The sequence below is a fragment of the Grus americana genome, chromosome 28 (genome assembly GCF_028858705.1).
Source record: "Grus americana isolate bGruAme1 chromosome 28, bGruAme1.mat, whole genome shotgun sequence".
Lineage (NCBI taxonomy): Eukaryota > Metazoa > Chordata > Aves > Gruiformes > Gruidae > Grus > Grus americana.
In genome coordinates, this window is record NC_072879.1 from 5900281 (window position 1) to 5911196 (window position 10916).

The 10916-nt window shown below is 54.4% G+C and overlaps 1 pseudogene; it reads right to left on the reverse strand.

Annotated features, from left to right (window-relative positions):
- Positions 1 to 723: 723 nt before the first annotated feature.
- Positions 724 to 9725, reverse strand: LOC129197473 (uncharacterized; annotated as a pseudogene).
- Positions 9726 to 10916: the final 1191 nt, after the last annotated feature.

Below are 10916 nucleotides of genomic sequence, written 5' to 3' on the forward strand. Positions count from 1 at the left end.
AGGTGCAGGAGCGGAGCCAGCACCGTCCATCTGTCCGTCTGCCCGCAGGGACCGAGAGGCGCTCCCCGGCCCCAAGCACTTCCAGACCAACGCGACAGGAGACAAGCTGAAGGCTTCTTGCCCGCTTGGTGTCTATAATTTATTCTAACCCAATGCCTGGCAGGTGAAAAGGCTGTTAATTACCCAGAATAGACAGGGAGGCAACGGTAGGCTTGAATTAATCGATAGAGGAAACTATTTGTATCCTCTGGCTCCTTTCCTTCCTCTTCCCAGCTCACCGGCCGCAGCGGCGTGTCCTGCAGGATAACGCCGGTGGGCCTGGGGCTGCCCGCAGAGGGGACATCTCTGTCCCAACACGCCTGCCTACCTGCTTCCCTCTGCTCGCCGACTCCTACTCCACATTTCGTGAAGCGGAGCAGCCGGGTCCGTGCGACCCCCAGCTCGTGCCAGACGGCCGCATCCCTCCGTGCACAGCGCATCCTCCTGGGATGCTTGGGCCAGACCCAGGGGCGGTGGAGCTGCACAGCCCAGCCCCGAGGAGCTGCGAATTGCCCGTGATGTTTATTTTACAAGCTGCAAAACATTTTGCAGACGGTTCATTTATACAAGCCCTGTTTAAAATAGCTTTTATTCATAAAATAGCCTTCTCTCATTTACATATACTACAGACAGTCTGGCGGGGGGCTTGCAGGAGCCACCACCACCTGCAGGTCCCCGGCCCCGCTACCCCCTGCACTTGCACTGCCGGATGGCAATGACGGTGCGAACGCGGTCTCGGCGGCTCCTGAACGTGCGTACATCGTACTGGTGAGGGGCGCAGCGGCTGGAGGCAGCTTCTGCCCAAACCAGACGTTTCTCTCCGCCTCGTGAATCCCTGCGGTTAGAGACAAACCCAGTACAGCCCCTGGCCCCCCCAAACGCCCCGGGGCTCTGCGTGTCGTCCCCTGGAAACAGGGCAGATGCCCCGAACCAGGCTGGAGGAGAAGGGATGCAGCTTTCTCCCGCTGGCATCTACTCCTTACTCCCGGTGTAACCCCGTGAACTCTCTCCTCCCTCTCTGCCTGTGCAAAGCAGGGATTATGTCTTTATTCGTGGTTTGATTTGCTTCCCTTTGCGTTTGTCACGTTTTTGTGGCTGCAGGCGACACAAAGTGCTGTCCCCCTGGCCTGAAAAAAAACAATTGTCTGGAGCAACCCTGCCCCAGAGCATCTCCCTCCTTCCTCCTCCTCCTCCTGCCCCAGAGCATCTCCCTCCTTCCTCCTCCTCCTCCTCCTCCTGCCCCAGAGCATCTCCCTCCTTCCTCCTCCTCCTCCTGCCCCAGAGCATCTCCCTCCTTCCTCCTCCTCCTCCTCCTCCTGCCCCAGAGCATCTCCCTCCTTCCTCCTCCTCCTCCTCCTGCCCCAGAGCATCTCCCTCCTTCCTCCTCCTCCTCCTCCTGCCCCACGGGACGGCAGGCAGGGAGGAGGGATGGCACATCCCACTGTCAGGATCCTCTTCCCATCTGTTCCTGCTATCATGGGGGGCCACAAGCTTTATAACCCGGTGCCAAACAGGCCAAATTCGGCACCATCGTTGGCAGGTTCTTCTTCGTCCCTCGGCGCGGCGTGCTGCTGTAGCACCGCTGCAAACGCTGCTCCGCTTCACTTTCGTCCCTACGCGGTTAGACGCAGCCCAGAGGGTGAGCTGTGGGTGCTACCCGAAATCCAGGTCCTGCCCCGGGAGCAGCAGGTCCATTACTCGCGAGAAAGGGGAACAGCTCACGTCTGCCTCTGAACGCGTGCGGATGCGCCCGGAACGAGCGCGGCGGGATCCTGGCAGCTGTGCTTACCCAAGCAAGCAGGGCTCCCCCCAGGAGCAGCTGCCCAAGCACCTTCCCACATCGATTTCCTGCAAAGAGTTGCAAAACAAAGGCACGAAAATCCCCCGCAGCACCCGGCTGGGGACACCCCAGGGGACCGGCCCACCCTCTGCCGAGGCTGAACTTACAGGCGAGGCAAAGCTTGTAAGGAGAAGTATTTTGGGGGCACACCAGTGGTTTTGGAGGTCCCTGTGCACAAAAGCTATGCTGAAGAAGAGCGCACAGTCTCCGGTGAACTGAGCTTAAGACATACTTAATGATTAAATAATCTTTTAAATGAGTATCTCACTACTCCCTTAATTATTTTTTAAAGAAATCCTCACCCCAAAGAAAAGACCATTTGTTCCTTAATGGCGCTGACGTATACACAAATCAGTGGCAGCAAAATACATTTTATAGCATAAGATAGTATAATTGTGAGACTTTTTACCGCTATAGTTTGTGGCCAGGGTGTGCTTAGCTCTACCAGGGTGAAGCCGCCCGTGTCCGAGCATCCACCCGGCTGCTCAAACCCCACGTGTGGGTCCAGCTGAGCCCACCGGAGAGGAGGCCAAGCCACGGACCACCAACCTTGAGCCGTTCCTCCCTACGTCCCGCAGAGCTGTGCGCAATTTCATAATAATATTCCACCTGGGAAACACGGTAACATTTTTCCCCTCATCTCGCAGTTCTCCGGCATCCGAACCACCTCCCCGCTTTGTGGGTTTTTGACTGGAGCGGTGTCGAACTTTGTGGGCGTGCAGAAAAGTCCACCTGCAAGGAAACCAGAAGGAAATTTAATCCGGGGCTGCGTCTGAGGCCGCTACGGCTGCAACGTCTTCGGGGGGGGGGGGAATCTGCCACGCGGCACAGACCCAGCATCAGGCTCCAGCATTCAGCGCCCGGTGGGGAAAGTGCTGTGTTCTGTGTGAGGGTCCCCAGCTGAGAGTTTGGGGCTCGTTCCTTCACCAGCTCAGGACTTCAGTGACAGGTTTTGTTCCTCCGTCGCAGTTTCAGACCGCCGGGCAAAGAGAGGTTATTCTGGGTGTAAATTGTGACTCCTGCACCTGCCCTGCAAAAGCCCTGTCTCTGCAGACACAGCCTGAGCTATTACACATTATATTTGAGAAAAAAAGGTCTTTGAACATAAAATATTCATGGCAACGCTTTTTCCAGAGACACGCTCTCACACCAGGGAGCTGGGGAACATTATTTAACACTTACTCATTCAGCGTTTCTCTCTGGATTTGCCAGGGGGCTGTGCCCTGCACGGCTTTCTCAGGTGCTGGAGCCACCAGTGGCACCAGCTCTCCTGGAGATATATTCCCCCGGGCATCTCCAAGGGCTTTGCTTTGGGCTGGGCTCACGGCTCTCCGTGCAAGGAGATGAGCCGGCCGGAGCTGGGGCAACGGAGGCAGCATCTCCCCACGTCAGCACGAGTTATCGCGTCTGCCCTGCCGGCGCCGTGGGATGGAGGAAGAACGGTCCAAGGGGGGAGGAAAGGGAAGGCAGGCGATGGCCCCGGTTCTGGAGGCACAGGACCAAGTCCTGCTTTGCCTTTTCCTTCCCTACTCAAGGTTTAACTCAGTGGAACATTCCCAGGGCAAAAATAAGTTATGTTTGGATTTGGCATACCTAGCCTGACTGTTAAGGAAGCCACGCAGAGAGCGGGGCTTTGGGCGGACACGCTGAAAACCTGCGTCTTCGCTGCCGTGTCACCTCCAGGCCAGGTCCCGGCTGGCCCCGGCAGGGGCTCAGCAGCTCCAGAGGAGAGACAGAGGCTCCTCCAGCAATAACTCACGTCTGGCTGGAAGGAAAGAGGCACCGGCTGTCCTGCCTGTCTCAGTCTGAACATGTGTTCTGCATAGAAAGAAACAGTTCATCTGCTAAACCTCCCGGCTTTCCTCTCCCTCAAGTAAATTAGGATTAACATCTCCGTTGCATGAGCTAGAGGAGGGGAAGAAGGATGGCTAAGATGATGGCTGAGTCAGTCGTGGGTTTTGGCTCTAAGTAGGACCCAGTCTTGCCCCGTCCTAGCCCTTGGGTGCGGGTCCTTCAGGGCTTGCGTTTGGTTCCTGGCTTTAAAGTGGTTCTGAGAGTTTCCTGCCCCCTCCCAGCTGCTGGAGATTTCTTTGTTCCAGGATGGGGCTGTGTTTTCAGCGGAGGGAAAACTGTTTTCTGAAAGCAAATCTCTCTGCGATGCCTTAAAGGGGGGGGGGCACAAAATGACAACTCATTTCTGGGAGCCAGTATTTCTGGGCGAGATTTTAACATCCTCCTCCAGACCCCCCCCGCCGCTTCTCTGCCATGTGTCCAGTCTTCAACACGACGCCGAAAGCGTCAGCCTGACTTTACGGGGGAAACCCAGAAGGAAAGTGCAGAGACCTGCCCTCGGACAGAGGCGAAGCTGGGGGCGAGTCCCCATTTCCCAGCCCTGGGCCATTATCACCGAATGAGCCACAGTCCATTAGCCACCCCCGGAGCGGGGGACAACAGCATCGTCCAGCACCTTCCAGTCACACCTCCGGCAAGTAAATGCTGATTCTCCCACCTCTGGAAAAAAGCACTTCACGCCGCCTAATTTTCTTTTCCACTCGCTGCGTCTTGCAGCCGGATTACCGCGCGGGCCGCAGACGCCTGCGTGCGGACCCTCCGGCTCGGGGAGGATGGGACGCAGACCCAGCTGAGCCCCTTGGGGTTCTGTTTCCCCACCACCCCTCCAGCTCAGGGCCCTTCGCTGCTTTTCAAGCTCACGACAGGAGTCGCGTCGGTCTCTGTCCCTCTCTAGTGGCTGCCGCACAGCTGTGTCACAGGAGCTGCCGGGAAGCTTTTAACACCAATAAAATGAGATCGACAAATTCCAGGTGAACTGATTTTATCAAGCAGTCGTGGAAAATCATTTCAACGCGACTTTCCGTTCTGATAAAACCAGATCAGTTCATCTTCACCGATGTGACTCAGGTCGTTTTATGTGTGAACTCACAAGACAGCACACCAGCTCAGGACGAACCAGCTCAGCTTTAACCCAGTGGAAGGTTTTGACCTGTCTGGAACGATTTAGTTTGGAATTTCCGAGTGATTTTTGAAACATCAGTGTAGTTTGGTGCTGAGATGAAAGGGCATTTCAGACCATCAGAAAGGAAACTCCATTTTTCAGTGGTTGCTAAGTGGTCTGTTCTCAGTAGAGCTTTTACCATCAGGTTGTTTTTCTTGCTTTGAGTGTGTGGGGGGGGTTGGAACAGAGACCCCCAGGGTCCTTCCCAGCCTGGGTTACTCTGATTCTATGACCTCTGGTTAGGTGAAACTTCCCTGTAACACGAGGTGGCTGTATTTCCATCCTCACAGCATGCACAGGCGCAGAGAATCACCATGTCACCTGCAGACCTGTGCTCTAAGGGCCCAGCAACAGAGGGGAACAGAAAACCCAAACCCTGGCAGTATAAAATCCCACTCCCACCTAAGGCAAAGAGGGGCTGCGTAGCAGACCGGAGCGTTGTTAGATCACGCTCTGAGCTCTGACGTTGGTGCTGGTCACACGGAAGGGATCATCCCTATATTCCTGAAGGGAGGGGAGCTCCCCATCGTTCCCATACCTGCACTGCAGGTCACGTCAGAGCATTTCCCCACGTCGACCGTGACCTCCCAGGGAGAGCCTGGAAAGAAGGTTTTCAGAGCTGGGAGACGGAGACATTCCTCCGGGCACGTGCTGCAGTGACAGCCGTCGACCACCTCCACCTCCCGAACGCCATCGAAGCGCAGGAGCCGCTCCACGTGCACGCGGGCAGGCTGGCAGCAGGAACCCGCAGGGCAGGAACGTGGGGCTCCCGGCCGCAGCAGCGAGTCGGGATGCCTGACCTGCAGCTGCACAGAACAGGGCGAGAGGCAAATACACTGGTAAAAACAGGTCATGGAGAACAACTTCCACCATCAGCTCCCTGATAAAAACCTCTTCTGACCTAGAACCGACTCAGCCTTTACTCCTCTCTCCCTGCGTGGCAGCACTGCGTTGCTGTGGTGCTGCTCTTCCCAGTGACACGTTGATATCAAAACCGTTCATTCCTGGAAACCCTCCGACCATCAGCTGAACTCTCTTGGCTAAAGCAGTCCTTGTTTCAGCCCAGGCTCCTGATCTGGAGCGTCAGCACGATGACAGCTCTGGGGAACGAACGTGGACCTGCTCATCCGGAAGACGTTGCCCCAGCAGTGCCACAGCGGTGACAACAGCGGGACAAGCGGCGACAAGATTTTTCACAGTTACAGCCCCCCAGGTGAACGCTCACAGGACACACGCGTGCAGCATCTTACAGAGCTCGTTTCCATTCCCTCCTGGGGTTAGTGCTCCTGGTGGAGACGGGACTTTAGGCGACGTCAGCTCTCCTGGGATCGGAGAGCATCACAGCCTGTACATAGCTACGTCCCCAAATGCACGGGCTCCTCCTAGTCCCTCCTAGGAGCGATACGTGGCATGCGGTAAGGGAATGACACAAGCACCTCAAGGGTATATTCAGCATGAGACCACGGGTCCTGCCAGTTTTGCTCACCCAGGCAGAAAAAGGCCTCCAAGCCCTCCACATACAGGACCCCAGCTCTCACGTACAGTAGAAGCGGCTGAACGAATTGGTCTCACGGCTGGGGGAGGACAGAAATACGCCTGGATGCTGCCCGGAGCAGCTGGGTGGGTGCTGTGATAGCCCTTCAGCTGAACCCTGGCCCTTCCTCTGCCACGAGGCGCCCGGCGCTGCCGGGTAGTTTCCGTTTGTCCAGCCTGCGTGTGCCACTGCTTGCTGGCTGAGGGAGGACAAGAGGCTTGGTGACGGGTTTTCTGCAATGCAGAAGCCAAGAACAAGTATTTTAAAACATTTAGAAAATCACGGCCCCAGGCAGCATTGTATGACCGTCGCCCAGACCCAGCTGCTCCTGGCACAGGGATAACACAAACACACTTTTCTCACCTTCTTGCTTCTAAGGAAATCAGGCATGGAGGAGTGTCTGGAGAGCCCCAGGAGGCCGGGGTGGGGGGGACCTGATCCGCTGGGACAGGCAGCTGGACCAACACTTTCCAACGTCCACGCTGACAGGACCGCCAGAGACATCTGTGGAACGCAAGATCGACGAAAGGATTACTCCTCACTGTTTGCGTGATGCTGGGGAGGCCCTAGCTCACACCGGGGCCGATGAAAACGACACAAACAGTGAACAAAAAGACATGTCCACCCCTGGGAAGTCTACCTGGGAGAGAGATTCCATCAGCCTGAGCACCTGCAGGAACCCCAGAGAGAAAGCCCTCCGCTAGCACCGCAGACATGCCTACTGTGTTTGCAGCCCACAAGTAAACCATCTCATAATAGACTGGTCAGCGCACTACAGAATAAAAAGAATGCAATTAAAAGTTCACTAGGCAACAGTAGGTTTTATACTCTTCAGCGAGCTCATGAAGCACAGGGTGAGAATAGATGAGTACGTCGACTAGCAAAGGGAGAACGTGACTGCTCAGCCGTCGCTGCCCTGCAAACCTTGAACGTACCGAACAAGCCTGAGCACCCAGCGCATTCGGGGCACAGAGGAACCTGGCTGCCCTTGCCGAGAGCCCGATGAACCTGTTCACGGAGCTGCTTGAGCTGAAAACAAATCCGCCGCCTTCCCCCCGCCCCCCGATCCCAATTTCACAGCTCCCCAAACCTGTTGCATTGCCACATTAGCACTACAGGTAGAGGACAGGAAGGTGGGAGCAGGCGCGGGAACGGGGGAGACAGGGGACCACGACATCCAGGTTTAGCTCGGTTTACTCTGCTGTATTTCGAGTTTGTAAAATATCAGTGGCTTTTGGCTAATGACTCTTCCTTCTGGAAATCCTTCTAAAATGAGCTATTTTTCCCCCAATAGTGCTGTCCATACTCAAAGGGTTGATTGATGTAAAGCCTCATTTCATCCTACACTGCGGAAGAAAACTGCCCTTAAAAGTGCCCGCCGAGTACTTCAACACCACGATCCTTCATCTGCTGCAATTCAACCTGCTGGAGCTGCAGACCCGGCGTGCGCCGCGTTGATTTAAAAACTGCTCTTCAGTGTCAGCGCAAGAGACAGCCCTCATCGCCATGCTGCACGACACCAGGAAGCGCGTCGGGACATTTTAAATCCCATTTTGGTTATTACAGCTCCTGCTGGCTGCCCGAGGATTTCTTTGCCCAGGGAAGCGGGCAGTAAGCCAGGTAGCAATTTGCAGCGTCTCAGCCGTTCCCAGGTGGCGATCCCTTTGCAAAGGATGCTTTGCCAGCTGGAGACACCATTAACCCCTGCTCTCCCATCCCCTCAGCGATACAGGCCATGTCTACTGTTTTTAATCACTATCTATTACTATTTTTACTATTTTTCGCTATTTTCATCATTCTGAAACTGTTTCCTCTGGACATGACAAGCTGTCACTGCTTGTGACAGTTCTTAATTTGGATACGATCATTTTATAATCCCTACTGTTTGCATAAGAACCAGATACTTTGCAAACACTAAAGGCTAAATTTGTACAAGTACTGCTCTCATGCACTGAAAAAAATCCCTAAGAAACCTCAGACTTTTGGCCACACGGTTTAAAGCCATTCTCGCTTATCTGTGCTAAAATCAGCTGAAGCTCATTTTATGTAGCCTTACTGCTGCTGCAGGGGGAACTGAGACTAAAGGCTGCTCCTGAAGGCAACAGACTTTTTTTTTTTCTGGTGAACAAATGGAGCTATTTCCTACTTTCTCTGCACAGTAAAGTCAGGACGCCCTGTCTTGCTGGCAGCTCTTCCAACGTTAATCCTGGGAATCAAAAGTCTGCAGTAATCCCGAACTTACACAATACCAGAGGCAAACACAGAATTCAAACACGAAATTCAACCACACGGCAGGACCCCGGTACAGAAAATGAAACTTCTTTCATGCAATGAGCAGACCTAGGGACCAGTTCCTGTTCTACAAAACAGGCTTTAAGCATTGGATTGTCTGGGCGATGAGTCCCCAGCATAGTCCTGTCCTTAGCTCCTTGAGGGAAAAGTCACTAGGATAATTTCAACATAAAGAAACATCCGAGGGATCATGGGTGGGACGTGAGTGGGGAAGCTTAAAGGATCCAGGTTTCTTGCAGGCGAAGGGGGAGCTCACCGTGCCCAACGCGGAGGAAACGGCTCTGCCTCCTGCAGCAGCCCCTCTCCGCAAACAGGTTCCCTTGCTCGTCCCCTCTGCCGATGGCTCCAGCACCGGCAGTCACAAACCACCGAGCCCAGCGTTACCCCAGTTATAATTCAGCATCTTTCCTGCCTGCGCTGGGAGGAGGCACCGAGCGCCGAGCACAAGCCCGCAGGCACCTCCCGTCTGAACCAAACGGCTTCAGCGTAAGGGAGAGATTTAGAGCAGTTACAAATGCACATGACCCCTCGGGGCTCTCAGACCTGGCTGGTTGGGCTAAACGCCCTACTGATTAATTACTCCAAGAAAAGGCTGCGTTTAGCAGTGTTTTATCTTAGGACACCAGTCCCCTGCTCTCTTCTACGTTACTGCAACGCGAGCTCGGGTAAGAGGAGTAATCTCACACAGCACAAAGCAGCTCACCGGCACTGAACCCCCCCAAAGATTTCTGCACAGCAGCTTCCTCTGAGACAAACCTCAAATTATTTGCTGAGTTTTTGTTTCCTCCACGCTGCTCACAGTGAAGCACCACAGAAAACATACACTGTGCCCATACAGAAGCATCAGATGCGAACAAAGCCCGCGCCACACAGCCTCGCGCCGCACACCCACGCAAGCCCTCGTCTCTCCTACACAAGAGGCCAAAGCAGCGTCAAAGACAACAAGAAGGAAAAAGGAACTTACTGGCAAAGATGGGAGCGTGCAAGAGCCCTGCGAAGACGACCATAGCTAGTGAGTGCTGCATACTGCACCTCGGGAAACACAAAAAGGTCTCCGGTACCTCTGATACTTATACCGGGGCCCGCGCAGCGGGTGAGAAGGTGAACAGAGACAAACGGGCTCACGTATCCCTGGCAAACGTCTCCAGACTGCGATCTGAGCAAACACCGAAGCGGCCTGGGCAGTGATGGCATCTCTCCCACGTCATGTCTACAGGGATCAGGCTTTGAGCAAACTTCAAAGTGTTTCTTGAGAGCAACTGGTTTTGTTCCCAGCCTGGGCAAGCTCCTTTGGGGGCCTTTGTTCTTACCACCACTTTCCAACTAATTAAGTTTGTGGTGACTGGAGTCACTTTCAAGTGCCCTCATTTGAAAGGAACGTGCATCCTTCATCCTCACTCATCGCATTCAACGGCCGTTTTATCTAGGGACAACCCTCTTTCGTCCCCCCACAACACCAAAACCAAGACCAAAGCTGGCTCTTTGATAAAGACGGCAACACAGTAGGACTCAGCCACATCAGCAATGACAGCGTGCTCCCCAGGACCACACTGAGCAGGATCTGCTTCTGCCTCTTTTCAGTCTGCCTCTGGCTCACCTGCTTCTTTCTGGCTTGTTAAATACACGTAGGAAAGTACCAGTCTCCCGAGTCCTGGAAACAGCAGAGGTACAGATGGTGCCCGTGTGCTGTAAGGGACTCACGCAGACGTGCCGGTGTCCCAAACGCTTGCTGCATGTGGCTCTGAATTACAGAAGTTAGGATCTCTGCACCGACCTGGACAACTGCACGTGGCAGGGAACAGATTCGGTTCCCAGGGAAATTTTTTTGCCAGATTCAGGAATGAGAGCGCACAAGACAACCATGATGGCAGCATAATTCATCTGACACCACTCTGGCATCCAATATCAGGGCTTAGGAGGGGGTCTGGCTGCAATGACTTACAGGTACAGCAATCACAGAAATTTATGGAAGCTCTACACCCCTAGGAACAAGCCAAGTCTCCCTGGAGCTCACACATAGTTCCTGGAAAACAGCTGGGCTTCACTGGGACAGATGCCTTGAGGAAACAATGAGCAAAAGCAAAATGCTATTAGGAGGCATCCTTTCCTAACTCCGCCGTTTACCACAGCGCTACAGGAACACCACGCCCTTTGCCCCAGCAGCACAGAGGAGAAATCAGGACAGCTGTTCAACAACA